General features: G+C 45.8%; 9 non-coding genes across 9 annotated transcripts; all 9 read left to right on the forward strand.

Moving 5' to 3' along the window:
* The first annotated feature begins 1,361 nt into the window (after positions 1-1,361).
* LOC130309138 (U2 spliceosomal RNA) lies at positions 1,362-1,552 on the forward strand. Its single transcript, XR_008857849.1, has one exon. It is a non-coding gene; the product is annotated as a U2 spliceosomal RNA (small nuclear RNA).
* A 2,098-nt stretch (positions 1,553-3,650) lies between these two features.
* On the forward strand, positions 3,651-3,841 carry LOC130309099 (U2 spliceosomal RNA). The gene has a single exon (XR_008857814.1). It is a non-coding gene; the product is annotated as a U2 spliceosomal RNA (small nuclear RNA).
* A 2,098-nt stretch (positions 3,842-5,939) lies between these two features.
* Positions 5,940-6,130, forward strand: LOC130309100 (U2 spliceosomal RNA). Its single transcript, XR_008857815.1, has one exon. It is a non-coding gene; the product is annotated as a U2 spliceosomal RNA (small nuclear RNA).
* Positions 6,131-8,233: 2,103 nt separating this feature from the next.
* On the forward strand, positions 8,234-8,424 carry LOC130309101 (U2 spliceosomal RNA). The gene has a single exon (XR_008857816.1). It is a non-coding gene; the product is annotated as a U2 spliceosomal RNA (small nuclear RNA).
* A 2,097-nt stretch (positions 8,425-10,521) lies between these two features.
* On the forward strand, positions 10,522-10,712 carry LOC130309102 (U2 spliceosomal RNA). The gene has a single exon (XR_008857817.1). It is a non-coding gene; the product is annotated as a U2 spliceosomal RNA (small nuclear RNA).
* Positions 10,713-12,808: 2,096 nt separating this feature from the next.
* LOC130309103 (U2 spliceosomal RNA) lies at positions 12,809-12,999 on the forward strand. Its single transcript, XR_008857818.1, has one exon. It is a non-coding gene; the product is annotated as a U2 spliceosomal RNA (small nuclear RNA).
* A 2,097-nt stretch (positions 13,000-15,096) lies between these two features.
* Positions 15,097-15,287, forward strand: LOC130309104 (U2 spliceosomal RNA). Its single transcript, XR_008857819.1, has one exon. It is a non-coding gene; the product is annotated as a U2 spliceosomal RNA (small nuclear RNA).
* A 2,096-nt stretch (positions 15,288-17,383) lies between these two features.
* On the forward strand, positions 17,384-17,574 carry LOC130309105 (U2 spliceosomal RNA). The gene has a single exon (XR_008857820.1). It is a non-coding gene; the product is annotated as a U2 spliceosomal RNA (small nuclear RNA).
* A 2,102-nt stretch (positions 17,575-19,676) lies between these two features.
* LOC130309106 (U2 spliceosomal RNA) lies at positions 19,677-19,867 on the forward strand. Its single transcript, XR_008857821.1, has one exon. It is a non-coding gene; the product is annotated as a U2 spliceosomal RNA (small nuclear RNA).
* Positions 19,868-21,133: the final 1,266 nt, after the last annotated feature.

The following is a 21,133-nucleotide window of genomic DNA, read 5'->3' on the forward strand; positions in this document are numbered from 1 at the left end:
TAGACTGTATCTAAACCTGCTCCAACATGGACTGACATTCTGGCCTACTTTCAGCCGATGCGACTTGTCTGTCGCTGAACAGTCGCTTTTTATGTATTCAGCACCTATGTATAATGTTGTAAAAATGCTCTAGAAGCTAAAGTCGCAGAAACTGTCACACTATTTGGCCTGCAACTTTCTGTGCGACAAATTCAGACAGGAAAAATCAGTATAAATCCTTAGAAAATTATCCCCCAGTGTCTCCATCTGCTGGCGGTATTGAATAAGCATTGCTGCACTGATGGGGTATGCATTAGACGAAAAAAAAGAAGAAAAAGAAGAATAATACGCCCAGAAAAGAGGCGAAAAGGAGAAAAACGTAAAAAAACGTGAAAAAAAAGTAAGAGGAAGAGAAGGGAAAAAAAGGTGGAAATGGGTTTAAAAGTGATTTCGGCGGAGAAATATATATATATATATATATATATATATATATATATATATATATATATATGCGCACACACACATATAGATATAAACGTATTCTCCGTTGAGATATTGCAGCCGCTGCTGTGTCCAGGCCCAGGAGCCTTAGCACTGTGCTGTGATGTCACTCAATACCACTGACATCACTAGGTGTAAACAACATCTCTCCTTTGCTGTGTATGTGACTATGGAGCTGTTTGGTGATGTCGTCTATTCGGCCTTCATAGAAGCAACAGGAGATTGTTGCATCCATCTTGAACCCTCAGAACTACAGTGCTATGATGTCACTCACTTCCACAGGCCTTGCAGAGTGTAAACAACAACAACCCAGCTTTGTTGTGTATGTAACCAAAGGGATTTGTGATGTCACCTAGAACCTTCACAGCAGCGACAGCTTTATGAGGAGCATCAGCACTGCTCTGCCTGAGCAGAACCATCACCGCCATAGGTTGTCAAATAACCCGGATTTAACCCACACAGGTAAGTCCAATGGGGTGCAGGCATGTCCTCTATGCTTACAGCTTCCCGTGGGTGTTGGTTTGATACCGTTTGGGGACAGCCAAGGAGGCATCTGCAGGCAACAAAGGTAGGTGTGTGCTTGTGTGTGTGTTTCCTATGCAGATCCTAAGCCCAGTGTCACATGCAAGTAGGAGGAGTAAGAAGGGTTCCTGGCAAATCCGGGTTATGGATTGCATTTAAAAAGGCCCCGTGGGAGTGCAATGGGCCCCTGTCTTGCTGCTTAGCAATAATGGTATGGGTTTAGGTTCTGCTGTGTGTACTGGTGGTTGACTGCCCCCCAGCCCAGAGTGTGCATGGAAAATTGTCTGGCAGCCTCCCTGACAGCAAGCAGTGATAGTGCCCATGAAGGGGACCTTGTTGGGCCCGCCCCTTTCACGGTTATCGCTTCTCGGCCTTTTGGCTAAGATCAAGTGTAGTATCTGTTCTTATCAGTTTAATATCTGATACGTCCCCTATCTGGGGACCATATATTAAATGGATTTTTGAGAACGGGGGCCGATTTCGAAGCTTGCTTCCGTCGCCCTATGCATTGACCCGATATGGCAGTATCTTCGGGTACAGTGCACCACCCCCTTACAGGGTTAAAAAGAAAGATTCCTACTTTCATTGCTACCTGCTTGCTGGCTAGCCAGCTAGCCAGCCCTGTGGGCCTTGCTGCTGCTGCAGCCAAAAAACAAAAGGTGGTGCTGCTGCTGCTTCTGCTGCTTCTGCTTCTGCTTGTGTCTGGCCCCTGTTGGAGCGTCCAGGCACAGGACTTCTGCTGCTGCTGACTAAATGGCCTCCTTAATTGGATCATTTGAGTAGCCAGCACACCTGTGCAGGTAGGGCATGACATGATAGGCAGCTGCCTTGATAGCGGGTGGGTGCTGAATGTTCCTAATTGACAAAATAAGATTAATGCTTATGAAGAAATATAAAATCTCATCCCTTCCCCAATATCGCGCCACACCCCTACCCCTTAATTCCCTGGTTGAACGTGATGGACATATGTCTTTTTTCGACCGTACTAACTATGTAACTATGTAACATAACATGGGGGGGGGGGGGGGTCTCCTGGCTGTTCACACAGGTGTGTCATTGCTGTACATTGACCATGCATTGCTTCTGTGGTATTGCAAAGGCAAAGACAAATGCTTCCAGCCATCCATTGCACTAATGGATTGGTCATCAGCTGGCTGTCTATGTCCCGCATCAATATAGACCAAAGTACAGAGGGTTAGGCTATGCTATTGTGCACCTACCTGATGCATCAGAAGGTGCGAGGCCCTTGCTAAATTCTGTGCACAGACTTTGAGATCTATGCTTTAGACTGTATCTAAACCTGCTCCAACATGGACTGACATTCTGGCCTACTTTCAGCCGATGCGACTTGTCTGTCGCTGAACAGTCGCTTTTTATGTATTCAGCACCTATGTATAATGTTGTAAAAATGCTCTAGAAGCTAAAGTCGCAGAAATGTCACACATATTTGGCCTGCAACTTTCTGTGCGACAAATTCAGACAGGAAAAATCAGTATAAATCCTTAGAAAATTATCCCCCAGTGTCTCCATCTGCTGGCGGTATTGAATAAGCATTGCTGCACTGATGGGGTATGCATTAGACGAAAAAAAAGAAGAAAAAGAAGAATAATACGCCCAGAAAAGAGGCGAAAAGGAGAAAAACGTAAAAAAACGTGAAAAAAAAGTAAGAGGAAGAGAAGGGAAAAAAAGGTGGAAATGGGTTTAAAAGTGATTTCGGCGGAGAAATATATATATATATATATATATATATATATATATATATATATATATATATATGCGCACACACACATATAGATATAAACGTATTCTCCGTTGAGATATTGCAGCCGCTGCTGTGTCCAGGCCCAGGAGCCTTAGCACTGTGCTGTGATGTCACTCAATACCACTGACATCACTAGGTGTAAACAACATCTCTCCTTTGCTGTGTATGTGACTATGGAGCTGTTTGGTGATGTCGTCTATTACGGCCTTCATAGAAGCAACAGGAGATTGTTGCATCCATCTTGAACCCTCAGAACTACAGTGCTATGATGTCACTCACTTCCACAGGCCTTGCAGAGTGTAAACAACAACAACCCAGCTTTGTTGTGTATGTAACCAAAGGGATTTGTGATGTCACCTAGAACCTTCACAGCAGCGACAGCTTTATGAGGAGCATCAGCACTGCTCTGCCTGAGCAGAACCATCACCGCCATAGGTTGTCAAATAACCCGGATTTAACCCACACAGGTAAGTCCAATGGGGTGCAGGCATGTCCTCTATGCTTACAGCTTCCCGTGGGTGTTGGTTTGATACCGTTTGGGGACAGCCAAGGAGGCATCTGCAGGCAACAAAGGTAGGTGTGTGCTTGTGTGTGTGTTTCCTATGCAGATCCTAAGCCCAGTGTCACATGCAAGTAGGAGGAGTAAGAAGGGTTCCTGGCAAATCCGGGTTATGGATTGCATTTAAAAAGGCCCCGTGGGAGTGCAATGGGCCCCTGTCTTGCTGCTTAGCAATAATGGTATGGGTTTAGGTTCTGCTGTGTGTACTGGTGGTTGACTGCCCCCCAGCCCAGAGTGTGCATGGAAAATTGTCTGGCAGCCTCCCTGACAGCAAGCAGTGATAGTGCCCATGAAGGGGACCTTGTTGGGCCCGCCCCTTTCACGGTTATCGCTTCTCGGCCTTTTGGCTAAGATCAAGTGTAGTATCTGTTCTTATCAGTTTAATATCTGATACGTCCCCTATCTGGGGACCATATATTAAATGGATTTTTGAGAACGGGGGCCGATTTCGAAGCTTGCTTCCGTCGCCCTATGCATTGACCCGATATGGCAGTATCTTCGGGTACAGTGCACCACCCCCTTACAGGGTTAAAAAGAAAGATTCCTACTTTCATTGCTACCTGCTTGCTGGCTAGCCAGCTAGCCAGCCCTGTGGGCCTTGCTGCTGCTGCAGCCAAAAAACAAAAGGTGGTGCTGCTGCTGCTTCTGCTGCTTCTGCTTCTGCTTGTGTCTGGCCCCTGTTGGAGCGTCCAGGCACAGGACTTCTGCTGCTGCTGACTAAATGGCCTCCTTAATTGGATCATTTGAGTAGCCAGCACACCTGTGCAGGTAGGGCATGACATGATAGGCAGCTGCCTTGATAGCGGGTGGGTGCTGAATGTTCCTAATTGACAAAATAAGATTAATGCTTATGAAGAAATATAAAATCTCATCCCTTCCCCAATATCGCGCCACACCCCTACCCCTTAATTCCCTGGTTGAACGTGATGGACATATGTCTTTTTTCGACCGTACTAACTATGTAACTATGTAACATAACATGGGGGGGGGGGGGGGTCTCCTGGCTGTTCACACAGGTGTGTCATTGCTGTACATTGACCATGCATTGCTTCTGTGGTATTGCAAAGGCAAAGACAAATGCTTCCAGCCATCCATTGCACTAATGGATTGGTCATCAGCTGGCTGTCTATGTCCCGCATCAATATAGACCAAAGTACAGAGGGTTAGGCTATGCTATTGTGCACCTACCTGATGCATCAGAAGGTGCGAGGCCCTTGCTAAATTCTGTGCACAGACTTTGAGATCTATGCTTTAGACTGTATCTAAACCTGCTCCAACATGGACTGACATTCTGGCCTACTTTCAGCCGATGCGACTTGTCTGTCGCTGAACAGTCGCTTTTTATGTATTCAGCACCTATGTATAATGTTGTAAAAATGCTCTAGAAGCTAAAGTCGCAGAAATGTCACACATATTTGGCCTGCAACTTTCTGTGCGACAAATTCAGACAGGAAAAATCAGTATAAATCCTTAGAAAATTATCCCCCAGTGTCTCCATCTGCTGGCGGTATTGAATAAGCATTGCTGCACTGATGGGGTATGCATTAGACGAAAAAAAAGAAGAAAAAGAAGAATAATACGCCCAGAAAAGAGGCGAAAAGGAGAAAAACGTAAAAAAACGTGAAAAAAAAGTAAGAGGAAGAGAAGGGAAAAAAAGGTGGAAATGGGTTTAAAAGTGATTTCGGCGGAGAAATATATATATATATATATATATATATATATATATATATATATATATATATATGCGCACACACACATATAGATATAAACGTATTCTCCGTTGAGATATTGCAGCCGCTGCTGTGTCCAGGCCCAGGAGCCTTAGCACTGTGCTGTGATGTCACTCAATACCACTGACATCACTAGGTGTAAACAACATCTCTCCTTTGCTGTGTATGTGACTATGGAGCTGTTTGGTGATGTCGTCTATTACGGCCTTCATAGAAGCAACAGGAGATTGTTGCATCCATCTTGAACCCTCAGAACTACAGTGCTATGATGTCACTCACTTCCACAGGCCTTGCAGAGTGTAAACAACAACAACCCAGCTTTGTTGTGTATGTAACCAAAGGGATTTGTGATGTCACCTAGAACCTTCACAGCAGCGACAGCTTTATGAGGAGCATCAGCACTGCTCTGCCTGAGCAGAACCATCACCGCCATAGGTTGTCAAATAACCCGGATTTAACCCACACAGGTAAGTCCAATGGGGTGCAGGCATGTCCTCTATGCTTACAGCTTCCCGTGGGTGTTGGTTTGATACCGTTTGGGGACAGCCAAGGAGGCATCTGCAGGCAACAAAGGTAGGTGTGTGCTTGTGTGTGTGTTTCCTATGCAGATCCTAAGCCCAGTGTCACATGCAAGTAGGAGGAGTAAGAAGGGTTCCTGGCAAATCCGGGTTATGGATTGCATTTAAAAAGGCCCCGTGGGAGTGCAATGGGCCCCTGTCTTGCTGCTTAGCAATAATGGTATGGGTTTAGGTTCTGCTGTGTGTACTGGTGGTTGACTGCCCCCCAGCCCAGAGTGTGCATGGAAAATTGTCTGGCAGCCTCCCTGACAGCAAGCAGTGATAGTGCCCATGAAGGGGACCTTGTTGGGCCCGCCCCTTTCACGGTTATCGCTTCTCGGCCTTTTGGCTAAGATCAAGTGTAGTATCTGTTCTTATCAGTTTAATATCTGATACGTCCCCTATCTGGGGACCATATATTAAATGGATTTTTGAGAACGGGGGCCGATTTCGAAGCTTGCTTCCGTCGCCCTATGCATTGACCCGATATGGCAGTATCTTCGGGTACAGTGCACCACCCCCTTACAGGGTTAAAAAGAAAGATTCCTACTTTCATTGCTACCTGCTTGCTGGCTAGCCAGCTAGCCAGCCCTGTGGGCCTTGCTGCTGCTGCAGCCAAAAAACAAAAGGTGGTGCTGCTGCTGCTTCTGCTGCTTCTGCTTCTGCTTGTGTCTGGCCCCTGTTGGAGCGTCCAGGCACAGGACTTCTGCTGCTGCTGACTAAATGGCCTCCTTAATTGGATCATTTGAGTAGCCAGCACACCTGTGCAGGTAGGGCATGACATGATAGGCAGCTGCCTTGATAGCGGGTGGGTGCTGAATGTTCCTAATTGACAAAATAAGATTAATGCTTATGAAGAAATATAAAATCTCATCCCTTCCCCAATATCGCGCCACACCCCTACCCCTTAATTCCCTGGTTGAACGTGATGGACATATGTCTTTTTTCGACCGTACTAACTATGTAACTATGTAACATAACATGGGGGGGGGGGGGGGTCTCCTGGCTGTTCACACAGGTGTGTCATTGCTGTACATTGACCATGCATTGCTTCTGTGGTATTGCAAAGGCAAAGACAAATGCTTCCAGCCATCCATTGCACTAATGGATTGGTCATCAGCTGGCTGTCTATGTCCCGCATCAATATAGACCAAAGTACAGAGGGTTAGGCTATGCTATTGTGCACCTACCTGATGCATCAGAAGGTGCGAGGCCCTTGCTAAATTCTGTGCACAGACTTTGAGATCTATGCTTTAGACTGTATCTAAACCTGCTCCAACATGGACTGACATTCTGGCCTACTTTCAGCCGATGCGACTTGTCTGTCGCTGAACAGTCGCTTTTTATGTATTCAGCACCTATGTATAATGTTGTAAAAATGCTCTAGAAGCTAAAGTCGCAGAAATGTCACACATATTTGGCCTGCAACTTTCTGTGCGACAAATTCAGACAGGAAAAATCAGTATAAATCCTTAGAAAATTATCCCCCAGTGTCTCCATCTGCTGGCGGTATTGAATAAGCATTGCTGCACTGATGGGGTATGCATTAGACGAAAAAAAAGAAGAAAAAGAAGAATAATACGCCCAGAAAAGAGGCGAAAAGGAGAAAAACGTAAAAAAACGTGAAAAAAAAGTAAGAGGAAGAGAAGGGAAAAAAAGGTGGAAATGGGTTTAAAAGTGATTTCGGCGGAGAAATATATATATATATATATATATATATATATATATATATATATATATATATATATGCGCACACACACATATAGATATAAACGTATTCTCCGTTGAGATATTGCAGCCGCTGCTGTGTCCAGGCCCAGGAGCCTTAGCACTGTGCTGTGATGTCACTCAATACCACTGACATCACTAGGTGTAAACAACATCTCTCCTTTGCTGTGTATGTGACTATGGAGCTGTTTGGTGATGTCGTCTATTACGGCCTTCATAGAAGCAACAGGAGATTGTTGCATCCATCTTGAACCCTCAGAACTACAGTGCTATGATGTCACTCACTTCCACAGGCCTTGCAGAGTGTAAACAACAACAACCCAGCTTTGTTGTGTATGTAACCAAAGGGATTTGTGATGTCACCTCCTAGAACCTTCACAGCAGCGACAGCTTTATGAGGAGCATCAGCACTGCTCTGCCTGAGCAGAACCATCACCGCCATAGGTTGTCAAATAACCCGGATTTAACCCACACAGGTAAGTCCAATGGGGTGCAGGCATGTCCTCTATGCTTACAGCTTCCCGTGGGTGTTGGTTTGATACCGTTTGGGGACAGCCAAGGAGGCATCTGCAGGCAACAAAGGTAGGTGTGTGCTTGTGTGTGTGTTTCCTATGCAGATCCTAAGCCCAGTGTCACATGCAAGTAGGAGGAGTAAGAAGGGTTCCTGGCAAATCCGGGTTATGGATTGCATTTAAAAAGGCCCCGTGGGAGTGCAATGGGCCCCTGTCTTGCTGCTTAGCAATAATGGTATGGGTTTAGGTTCTGCTGTGTGTACTGGTGGTTGACTGCCCCCCAGCCCAGAGTGTGCATGGAAAATTGTCTGGCAGCCTCCCTGACAGCAAGCAGTGATAGTGCCCATGAAGGGGACCTTGTTGGGCCCGCCCCTTTCACGGTTATCGCTTCTCGGCCTTTTGGCTAAGATCAAGTGTAGTATCTGTTCTTATCAGTTTAATATCTGATACGTCCCCTATCTGGGGACCATATATTAAATGGATTTTTGAGAACGGGGGCCGATTTCGAAGCTTGCTTCCGTCGCCCTATGCATTGACCCGATATGGCAGTATCTTCGGGTACAGTGCACCACCCCCTTACAGGGTTAAAAAGAAAGATTCCTACTTTCATTGCTACCTGCTTGCTGGCTAGCCAGCTAGCCAGCCCTGTGGGCCTTGCTGCTGCTGCAGCCAAAAAACAAAAGGTGGTGCTGCTGCTGCTTCTGCTGCTTCTGCTTCTGCTTGTGTCTGGCCCCTGTTGGAGCGTCCAGGCACAGGACTTCTGCTGCTGCTGACTAAATGGCCTCCTTAATTGGATCATTTGAGTAGCCAGCACACCTGTGCAGGTAGGGCATGACATGATAGGCAGCTGCCTTGATAGCGGGTGGGTGCTGAATGTTCCTAATTGACAAAATAAGATTAATGCTTATGAAGAAATATAAAATCTCATCCCTTCCCCAATATCGCGCCACACCCCTACCCCTTAATTCCCTGGTTGAACGTGATGGACATATGTCTTTTTTCGACCGTACTAACTATGTAACTATGTAACATAACATGGGGGGGGGGGGGGGTCTCCTGGCTGTTCACACAGGTGTGTCATTGCTGTACATTGACCATGCATTGCTTCTGTGGTATTGCAAAGGCAAAGACAAATGCTTCCAGCCATCCATTGCACTAATGGATTGGTCATCAGCTGGCTGTCTATGTCCCGCATCAATATAGACCAAAGTACAGAGGGTTAGGCTATGCTATTGTGCACCTACCTGATGCATCAGAAGGTGCGAGGCCCTTGCTAAATTCTGTGCACAGACTTTGAGATCTATGCTTTAGACTGTATCTAAACCTGCTCCAACATGGACTGACATTCTGGCCTACTTTCAGCCGATGCGACTTGTCTGTCGCTGAACAGTCGCTTTTTATGTATTCAGCACCTATGTATAATGTTGTAAAAATGCTCTAGAAGCTAAAGTCGCAGAAATGTCACACATATTTGGCCTGCAACTTTCTGTGCGACAAATTCAGACAGGAAAAATCAGTATAAATCCTTAGAAAATTATCCCCCAGTGTCTCCATCTGCTGGCGGTATTGAATAAGCATTGCTGCACTGATGGGGTATGCATTAGACGAAAAAAAAGAAGAAAAAGAAGAATAATACGCCCAGAAAAGAGGCGAAAAGGAGAAAAACGTAAAAAAACGTGAAAAAAAAGTAAGAGGAAGAGAAGGGAAAAAAAGGTGGAAATGGGTTTAAAAGTGATTTCGGCGGAGAATATATATATATATATATATATATATATATATATATATATATATATATATATGCGCACACACACATATAGATATAAACGTATTCTCCGTTGAGATATTGCAGCCGCTGCTGTGTCCAGGCCCAGGAGCCTTAGCACTGTGCTGTGATGTCACTCAATACCACTGACATCACTAGGTGTAAACAACATCTCTCCTTTGCTGTGTATGTGACTATGGAGCTGTTTGGTGATGTCGTCTATTACGGCCTTCATAGAAGCAACAGGAGATTGTTGCATCCATCTTGAACCCTCAGAACTACAGTGCTATGATGTCACTCACTTCCACAGGCCTTGCAGAGTGTAAACAACAACAACCCAGCTTTGTTGTGTATGTAACCAAAGGGATTTGTGATGTCACCTAGAACCTTCACAGCAGCGACAGCTTTATGAGGAGCATCAGCACTGCTCTGCCTGAGCAGAACCATCACCGCCATAGGTTGTCAAATAACCCGGATTTAACCCACACAGGTAAGTCCAATGGGGTGCAGGCATGTCCTCTATGCTTACAGCTTCCCGTGGGTGTTGGTTTGATACCGTTTGGGGACAGCCAAGGAGGCATCTGCAGGCAACAAAGGTAGGTGTGTGCTTGTGTGTGTGTTTCCTATGCAGATCCTAAGCCCAGTGTCACATGCAAGTAGGAGGAGTAAGAAGGGTTCCTGGCAAATCCGGGTTATGGATTGCATTTAAAAAGGCCCCGTGGGAGTGCAATGGGCCCCTGTCTTGCTGCTTAGCAATAATGGTATGGGTTTAGGTTCTGCTGTGTGTACTGGTGGTTGACTGCCCCCCAGCCCAGAGTGTGCATGGAAAATTGTCTGGCAGCCTCCCTGACAGCAAGCAGTGATAGTGCCCATGAAGGGGACCTTGTTGGGCCCGCCCCTTTCACGGTTATCGCTTCTCGGCCTTTTGGCTAAGATCAAGTGTAGTATCTGTTCTTATCAGTTTAATATCTGATACGTCCCCTATCTGGGGACCATATATTAAATGGATTTTTGAGAACGGGGGCCGATTTCGAAGCTTGCTTCCGTCGCCCTATGCATTGACCCGATATGGCAGTATCTTCGGGTACAGTGCACCACCCCCTTACAGGGTTAAAAAGAAAGATTCCTACTTTCATTGCTACCTGCTTGCTGGCTAGCCAGCTAGCCAGCCCTGTGGGCCTTGCTGCTGCTGCAGCCAAAAAACAAAAGGTGGTGCTGCTGCTGCTTCTGCTGCTTCTGCTTCTGCTTGTGTCTGGCCCCTGTTGGAGCGTCCAGGCACAGGACTTCTGCTGCTGCTGACTAAATGGCCTCCTTAATTGGATCATTTGAGTAGCCAGCACACCTGTGCAGGTAGGGCATGACATGATAGGCAGCTGCCTTGATAGCGGGTGGGTGCTGAATGTTCCTAATTGACAAAATAAGATTAATGCTTATGAAGAAATATAAAATCTCATCCCTTCCCCAATATCGCGCCACACCCCTACCCCTTAATTCCCTGGTTGAACGTGATGGACATATGTCTTTTTTCGACCGTACTAACTATGTAACTATGTAACATAACATGGGGGGGGGGGGGGGTCTCCTGGCTGTTCACACAGGTGTGTCATTGCTGTACATTGACCATGCATTGCTTCTGTGGTATTGCAAAGGCAAAGACAAATGCTTCCAGCCATCCATTGCACTAATGGATTGGTCATCAGCTGGCTGTCTATGTCCCGCATCAATATAGACCAAAGTACAGAGGGTTAGGCTATGCTATTGTGCACCTACCTGATGCATCAGAAGGTGCGAGGCCCTTGCTAAATTCTGTGCACAGACTTTGAGATCTATGCTTTAGACTGTATCTAAACCTGCTCCAACATGGACTGACATTCTGGCCTACTTTCAGCCGATGCGACTTGTCTGTCGCTGAACAGTCGCTTTTTATGTATTCAGCACCTATGTATAATGTTGTAAAAATGCTCTAGAAGCTAAAGTCGCAGAAATGTCACACATATTTGGCCTGCAACTTTCTGTGCGACAAATTCAGACAGGAAAAATCAGTATAAATCCTTAGAAAATTATCCCCCAGTGTCTCCATCTGCTGGCGGTATTGAATAAGCATTGCTGCACTGATGGGGTATGCATTAGACGAAAAAAAAGAAGAAAAAGAAGAATAATACGCCCAGAAAAGAGGCGAAAAGGAGAAAAACGTAAAAAAACGTGAAAAAAAAGTAAGAGGAAGAGAAGGGAAAAAAAGGTGGAAATGGGTTTAAAAGTGATTTCGGCGGAGAATATATATATATATATATATATATATATATATATATATATATATATATATAGCGCACACACACATATAGATATAAACGTATTCTCCGTTGAGATATTGCAGCCGCTGCTGTGTCCAGGCCCAGGAGCCTTAGCACTGTGCTGTGATGTCACTCAATACCACTGACATCACTAGGTGTAAACAACATCTCTCCTTTGCTGTGTATGTGACTATGGAGCTGTTTGGTGATGTCGTCTATTACGGCCTTCATAGAAGCAACAGGAGATTGTTGCATCCATCTTGAACCCTCAGAACTACAGTGCTATGATGTCACTCACTTCCACAGGCCTTGCAGAGTGTAAACAACAACAACCCAGCTTTGTTGTGTATGTAACCAAAGGGATTTGTGATGTCACCTAGAACCTTCACAGCAGCGACAGCTTTATGAGGAGCATCAGCACTGCTCTGCCTGAGCAGAACCATCACCGCCATAGGTTGTCAAATAACCCGGATTTAACCCACACAGGTAAGTCCAATGGGGTGCAGGCATGTCCTCTATGCTTACAGCTTCCCGTGGGTGTTGGTTTGATACCGTTTGGGGACAGCCAAGGAGGCATCTGCAGGCAACAAAGGTAGGTGTGTGCTTGTGTGTGTGTTTCCTATGCAGATCCTAAGCCCAGTGTCACATGCAAGTAGGAGGAGTAAGAAGGGTTCCTGGCAAATCCGGGTTATGGATTGCATTTAAAAAGGCCCCGTGGGAGTGCAATGGGCCCCTGTCTTGCTGCTTAGCAATAATGGTATGGGTTTAGGTTCTGCTGTGTGTACTGGTGGTTGACTGCCCCCCAGCCCAGAGTGTGCATGGAAAATTGTCTGGCAGCCTCCCTGACAGCAAGCAGTGATAGTGCCCATGAAGGGGACCTTGTTGGGCCCGCCCCTTTCACGGTTATCGCTTCTCGGCCTTTTGGCTAAGATCAAGTGTAGTATCTGTTCTTATCAGTTTAATATCTGATACGTCCCCTATCTGGGGACCATATATTAAATGGATTTTTGAGAACGGGGGCCGATTTCGAAGCTTGCTTCCGTCGCCCTATGCATTGACCCGATATGGCAGTATCTTCGGGTACAGTGCACCACCCCCTTACAGGGTTAAAAAGAAAGATTCCTACTTTCATTGCTACCTGCTTGCTGGCTAGCCAGCTAGCCAGCCCTGTGGGCCTTGCTGCTGCTGCAGCCAAAAAACAAAAGGTGGTGCTGCTGCTGCTTCTGCTGCTTCTGCTTCTGCTTGTGTCTGGCCCCTGTTGGAGCGTCCAGGCACAGGACTTCTGCTGCTGCTGACTAAATGGCCTCCTTAATTGGATCATTTGAGTAGCCAGCACACCTGTGCAGGTAGGGCATGACATGATAGGCAGCTGCCTTGATAGCGGGTGGGTGCTGAATGTTCCTAATTGACAAAATAAGATTAATGCTTATGAAGAAATATAAAATCTCATCCCTTCCCCAATATCGCGCCACACCCCTACCCCTTAATTCCCTGGTTGAACGTGATGGACATATGTCTTTTTTCGACCGTACTAACTATGTAACTATGTAACATAACATGGGGGGGGGGGGGGGTCTCCTGGCTGTTCACACAGGTGTGTCATTGCTGTACATTGACCATGCATTGCTTCTGTGGTATTGCAAAGGCAAAGACAAATGCTTCCAGCCATCCATTGCACTAATGGATTGGTCATCAGCTGGCTGTCTATGTCCCGCATCAATATAGACCAAAGTACAGAGGGTTAGGCTATGCTATTGTGCACCTACCTGATGCATCAGAAGGTGCGAGGCCCTTGCTAAATTCTGTGCACAGACTTTGAGATCTATGCTTTAGACTGTATCTAAACCTGCTCCAACATGGACTGACATTCTGGCCTACTTTCAGCCGATGCGACTTGTCTGTCGCTGAACAGTCGCTTTTTATGTATTCAGCACCTATGTATAATGTTGTAAAAATGCTCTAGAAGCTAAAGTCGCAGAAATGTCACACATATTTGGCCTGCAACTTTCTGTGCGACAAATTCAGACAGGAAAAATCAGTATAAATCCTTAGAAAATTATCCCCCAGTGTCTCCATCTGCTGGCGGTATTGAATAAGCATTGCTGCACTGATGGGGTATGCATTAGACGAAAAAAAAGAAGAAAAAGAAGAATAATACGCCCAGAAAAGAGGCGAAAAGGAGAAAAACGTAAAAAAACGTGAAAAAAAAGTAAGAGGAAGAGAAGGGAAAAAAAGGTGGAAATGGGTTTAAAAGTGATTTCGGCGGAGAATATATATATATATATATATATATATATATATATATATATATATATATATATGCGCACACACACATATAGATATAAACGTATTCTCCGTTGAGATATTGCAGCCGCTGCTGTGTCCAGGCCCAGGAGCCTTAGCACTGTGCTGTGATGTCACTCAATACCACTGACATCACTAGGTGTAAACAACATCTCTCCTTTGCTGTGTATGTGACTATGGAGCTGTTTGGTGATGTCGTCTATTACGGCCTTCATAGAAGCAACAGGAGATTGTTGCATCCATCTTGAACCCTCAGAACTACAGTGCTATGATGTCACTCACTTCCACAGGCCTTGCAGAGTGTAAACAACAACAACCCAGCTTTGTTGTGTATGTAACCAAAGGGATTTGTGATGTCACCTAGAACCTTCACAGCAGCGACAGCTTTATGAGGAGCATCAGCACTGCTCTGCCTGAGCAGAACCATCACCGCCATAGGTTGTCAAATAACCCGGATTTAACCCACACAGGTAAGTCCAATGGGGTGCAGGCATGTCCTCTATGCTTACAGCTTCCCGTGGGTGTTGGTTTGATACCGTTTGGGGACAGCCAAGGAGGCATCTGCAGGCAACAAAGGTAGGTGTGTGCTTGTGTGTGTGTTTCCTATGCAGATCCTAAGCCCAGTGTCACATGCAAGTAGGAGGAGTAAGAAGGGTTCCTGGCAAATCCGGGTTATGGATTGCATTTAAAAAGGCCCCGTGGGAGTGCAATGGGCCCCTGTCTTGCTGCTTAGCAATAATGGTATGGGTTTAGGTTCTGCTGTGTGTACTGGTGGTTGACTGCCCCCCAGCCCAGAGTGTGCATGGAAAATTGTCTGGCAGCCTCCCTGACAGCAAGCAGTGATAGTGCCCATGAAGGGGACCTTGTTGGGCCCGCCCCTTTCACGGTTATCGCTTCTCGGCCTTTTGGCTAAGATCAAGTGTAGTATCTGTTCTTATCAGTTTAATATCTGATACGTCCCCTATCTGGGGACCATATATTAAATGGATTTTTGAGAACGGGGGCCGATTTCGAAGCTTGCTTCCGTCGCCCTATGCATTGACCCGATATGGCAGTATCTTCGGGTACAGTGCACCACCCCCTTACAGGGTTAAAAAGAAAGATTCCTACTTTCATTGCTACCTGCTTGCTGGCTAGCCAGCTAGCCAGCCCTGTGGGCCTTGCTGCTGCTGCAGCCAAAAAACAAAAGGTGGTGCTGCTGCTGCTTCTGCTGCTTCTGCTTCTGCTTGTGTCTGGCCCCTGTTGGAGCGTCCAGGCACAGGACTTCTGCTGCTGCTGACTAAATGGCCTCCTTAATTGGATCATTTGAGTAGCCAGCACACCTGTGCAGGTAGGGCATGACATGATAGGCAGCTGCCTTGATAGCGGGTGGGTGCTGAATGTTCCTAATTGACAAAATAAGATTAATGCTTATGAAGAAATATAAAATCTCATCCCTTCCCCAATATCGCGCCACACCCCTACCCCTTAATTCCCTGGTTGAACGTGATGGACATATGTCTTTTTTCGACCGTACTAACTATGTAACTATGTAACATAACATGGGGGGGGGGGGGGGTCTCCTGGCTGTTCACACAGGTGTGTCATTGCTGTACATTGACCATGCATTGCTTCTGTGGTATTGCAAAGGCAAAGACAAATGCTTCCAGCCATCCATTGCACTAATGGATTGGTCATCAGCTGGCTGTCTATGTCCCGCATCAATATAGACCAAAGTACAGAGGGTTAGGCTATGCTATTGTGCACCTACCTGATGCATCAGAAGGTGCGAGGCCCTTGCTAAATTCTGTGCACAGACTTTGAGATCTATGCTTTAGACTGTATCTAAACCTGCTCCAACATGGACTGACATTCTGGCCTACTTTCAGCCGATGCGACTTGTCTGTCGCTGAACAGTCGCTTTTTATGTATTCAGCACCTATGTATAATGTTGTAAAAATGCTCTAGAAGCTAAAGTCGCAGAAATGTCACACATATTTGGCCTGCAACTTTCTGTGCGACAAATTCAGACAGGAAAAATCAGTATAAATCCTTAGAAAATTATCCCCCAGTGTCTCCATCTGCTGGCGGTATTGAATAAGCATTGCTGCACTGATGGGGTATGCATTAGACGAAAAAAAAGAAGAAAAAGAAGAATAATACGCCCAGAAAAGAGGCGAAAAGGAGAAAAACGTAAAAAAACGTGAAAAAAAAGTAAGAGGAAGAGAAGGGAAAAAAAGGTGGAAATGGGTTTAAAAGTGATTTCGGCGGAGAAATATATATATATATATATATATATATATATATATATATATATATATATATGCGCACACACACATATAGATATAAACGTATTCTCCGTTGAGATATTGCAGCCGCTGCTGTGTCCAGGCCCAGGAGCCTTAGCACTGTGCTGTGATGTCACTCAATACCACTGACATCACTAGGTGTAAACAACATCTCTCCTTTGCTGTGTATGTGACTATGGAGCTGTTTGGTGATGTCGTCTATTACGGCCTTCATAGAAGCAACAGGAGATTGTTGCATCCATCTTGAACCCTCAGAACTACAGTGCTATGATGTCACTCACTTCCACAGGCCTTGCAGAGTGTAAACAACAACAACCCAGCTTTGTTGTGTATGTAACCAAAGGGATTTGTGATGTCACCTAGAACCTTCACAGCAGCGACAGCTTTATGAGGAGCATCAGCACTGCTCTGCCTGAGCAGAACCATCACCGCCATAGGTTGTCAAATAACCCGGATTTAACCCACACAGGTAAGTCCAATGGGGTGCAGGCATGTCCTCTATGCTTACAGCTTCCCGTGGGTGTTGGTTTGATACCGTTTGGGGACAGCCAAGGAGGCATCTGCAGGCAACAAAGGTAGGTGTGTGCTTGTGTGTGTGTTTCCTATGCAGATCCTAAGCCCAGTGTCACATGCAAGTAGGAGGAGTAAGAAGGGTTCCTGGCAAATCCGGGTTATGGATTGCATTTAAAAAGGCCCCGTGGGAGTGCAATGGGCCCCTGTCTTGCTGCTTAGCAATAATGGTATGGGTTTAGGTTCTGCTGTGTGTACTGGTGGTTGACTGCCCCCCAGCCCAGAGTGTGCATGGAAAATTGTCTGGCAGCCTCCCTGACAGCAAGCAGTGATAGTGCCCATGAAGGGGACCTTGTTGGGCCCGCCCCTTTCACGGTTATCGCTTCTCGGCCTTTTGGCTAAGATCAAGTGTAGTATCTGTTCTTATCAGTTTAATATCTGATACGTCCCCTATCTGGGGACCATATATTAAATGGATTTTTGAGAACGGGGGCCGATTTCGAAGCTTGCTTCCGTCGCCCTATGCATTGACCCGATATGGCAGTATCTTCGGGTACAGTGCACCACCCCCTTACAGGGTTAAAAAGAAAGATTCCTACTTTCATTGCTACCTGCTTGCTGGCTAGCCAGCTAGCCAGCCCTGTGGGCCTTGCTGCTGCTGCAGCCAAAAAACAAAAGGTGGTGCTGCTGCTGCTTCTGCTGCTTCTGCTTCTGCTTGTGTCTGGCCCCTGTTGGAGCGTCCAGGCACAGGACTTCTGCTGCTGCTGACTAAATGGCCTCCTTAATTGGATCATTTGAGTAGCCAGCACACCTGTGCAGGTAGGGCATGACATGATAGGCAGCTGCCTTGATAGCGGGTGGGTGCTGAATGTTCCTAATTGACAAAATAAGATTAATGCTTATGAAGAAATATAAAATCTCATCCCTTCCCCAATATCGCGCCACACCCCTACCCCTTAATTCCCTGGTTGAACGTGATGGACATATGTCTTTTTTCGACCGTACTAACTATGTAACTATGTAACATAACATGGGGGGGGGGGGGGGGGTCTCCTGGCTGTTCACACAGGTGTGTCATTGCTGTACATTGACCATGCATTGCTTCTGTGGTATTGCAAAGGCAAAGACAAATGCTTCCAGCCATCCATTGCACTAATGGATTGGTCATCAGCTGGCTGTCTATGTCCCGCATCAATATAGACCAAAGTACAGAGGGTTAGGCTATGCTATTGTGCACCTACCTGATGCATCAGAAGGTGCGAGGCCCTTGCTAAATTCTGTGCACAGACTTTGAGATCTATGCTTTAGACTGTATCTAAACCTGCCTCCAACATGGACTGACATTCTGGCCTACTTTCAGCCGATGCGACTTGTCTGTCGCTGAACAGTCGCTTTTTATGTATTCAGCACCTATGTATAATGTTGTAAAAATGCTCTAGAAGCTAAAGTCGCAGAAATGTCACACATATTTGGCCTGCAACTTTCTGTGCGACAAATTCAGACAGGAAAAATCAGTATAAATCCTTAGAAAATTATCCCCCAGTGTCTCCATCTGCTGGCGGTATTGAATAAGCATTGCTGCACTGATGGGGTATGCATTAGACGAAAAAAAAAGAAGAAAAAGAAGAATAATACGCCCAGAAAAGAGGCGAAAAGGAGAAAAACGTAAAAAACGTGAAAAAAAAGTAAGGAGGAAGAGAAGGGAAAAAAAGGTGGAAATGGGTTTAAAAGTGATTTCGGCGGAGAAATATATATATATATATATATATATATATATATATATATAATATATATATATGCGCACACACACATATAGATATAAACGTATTCTCCGTTGAGATATTGCAGCCGCTGCTGTGTCCAGGCCCAGGAGCCTTAGCACTGTGCTGTGATGTCACTCAATACCACTGACATCACTAGGTGTAAACAACATCTCTCCTTTGCTGTGTATGTGACTATGGAGCTGTTTGGTGATGTCGTCTTTTACGGCCTTCATAGAAGCAACAGGAGATTTGTTGCATCCATCTTGAACCCTCAGAACTACAGTGCTATGATGTCACTCACTTCCACAGGCCTTGCAGAGTGTAAACAACAACAACCCAGCTTTGTTGTGTATGTAACCAAAGGGATTTGTGATGTCACCTAGAACCTTCACAGCAGCGACAGCTTTATGAGGAGCATCAGCACTGCTCTGCCTGAGCAGAACCATCACCGCCATAGGTTGTCAAATAACCCGGATTTAACCCACACAGGTAAGTCCAATGGGGTGCAGGCATGTCCTCTATGCTTAACAGCTTCCGTGGGTGTTGGTTTGATACCGTTTGGGGACAGCCAAGGAGGCATCTGCAGGCAACAAAGGTAGGTGTGTGCTTGTGTGTGTGTTTCCTATGCAGATCCTAAGCCCAGTGTCACATGCAAGTAGGAGGAGTAAGAAGGGTTCCTGGCAAATCCGGGTTATGGATTGCAGTTTAAAAAGGCCCCGTGGAGTGCAATGGGCCCCTGTCTTGCTGCTTAGCAATAATGGTATGGGTTTAGGTTCTGCTGTGTGTACTGGTGGTTGACTGCCCCCCAGCCCAGAGTGTGCATGGAAAATTGTCTGGCAGCCTCCCTGACAGCAAGCAGTGATAGTGCCCATGAAGGGGACCTTGTTGGGCCCGCCCCTTTCACGGTTATCGCTTCTCGGCCTTTTGGCTAAGATCAAGTGTAGTATCTGTTCTTATCAGTTTAATATCTGATACGTCCCCTATCTGGGGACCATATATTAAATGGATTTTTGAGAACGGGGGCCGATTTCGAAGCTTGCTTCCGTCGCCCTATGCATTGACCCGATATGGCAGTATCTTCGGGTACAGTGCACCACCCCCTTACAGGGTTAAAAAGAAAGATTCCTACTTTCATTGCTACCTGCTTGCTGGCTAGCCAGCTAGCCAGCCTGTGGGCCCTTGCTGCTGCTGCAGCCAAAAAACAAAAGGTGGTGCTGCTGCTGCTTCTGCTGCTTCTGCTTCTGCTTGTGTCTGGCCCCTGTTGGAGCGTCCAGGCACAGGGACTTCTGCTGCTGCTGACTAAATGGCCTCCTTAATTGGATCATTTGAGTAGCCAGCACACCTGTGCAGGTAGGGCATGACATGATAGGCAGCTGCCTTGATAGCGGGTGGGTGCTGAATGTTCCTAATTGACAAAATAAGATTAATGCTTATGAAGAAATATAAAATCTCATCCCTTCCCCAATATCGCGCCACACCCCTACCCCTTAATTCCCTGGTTGAACGTGATGGACATATGTCTTTTTTCGACCGTACTAACTATGTAACTATGTAACATAACATGGGGGGGGGGGGGGGGTCTCCTGGCTGTTCACACAGGTGTGTCATTGCTGTACATTGACCATGCCATTGCTTCTGTGGTATTGCAAAGGCAAAGACAAATGCTTCCAGCCATCCATTGCACTAATGGATTGGTCATCAGCTGGCTGTCTATGTCCCGCATCAATATAGACCAAAGTACAGAGGGTTAGGCTATGCTATTGTGCACCTACCTGATGCATCAGAAGGTGCGAGGCCCTTGCTAAATTCTGTGCACAGACTTTGAGATCTATGCTTTAGACTGTATCTAAACCTGCTCCAACATGGACTGACATTCTGGCCTACTTTCAGCCGATGCGACTTGTCTGTCGCTGAAACAGTCGCTTTTTATGTATTCAGCACCTATGTATAATGTTGTAAAAATGCTCTAGAAGCTAAAGTCGCAGAAATGTCACACATATTTGGCCTGCAACTTTCTGTGCGACAAATTCAGACAGGAAAAATCAGTATAAATCCTTAGAAAATTATCCCCCAGTGTCTCCATCTGCTGGCGGTATTGAATAAGCATTGCTGCACTGATGGGGTATGCATTAGACGAAAAAAAAGAAGAAAAAGAAGAATAATACGCCCAGAAAAGAGGCGAAAAGGAGAAAAACGTAAAAAAACGTGAAAAAAAAGTAAGAGGAAGAGAAGGGAAAAAAAGGTGGAAATGGGTTTAAAAGTGATTTCGGCGGAGAAATATATATATATAATATATATATATATATATATATATATATATATGCGCACACACCACATATAGATATAAACGTATTCTCCGTTGAGA

The sequence above is a fragment of the Hyla sarda genome, unplaced genomic scaffold, assembly GCF_029499605.1.
Source record: "Hyla sarda isolate aHylSar1 unplaced genomic scaffold, aHylSar1.hap1 scaffold_1506, whole genome shotgun sequence".
NCBI classification, from domain to species: Eukaryota; Metazoa; Chordata; class Amphibia; order Anura; family Hylidae; genus Hyla; species Hyla sarda.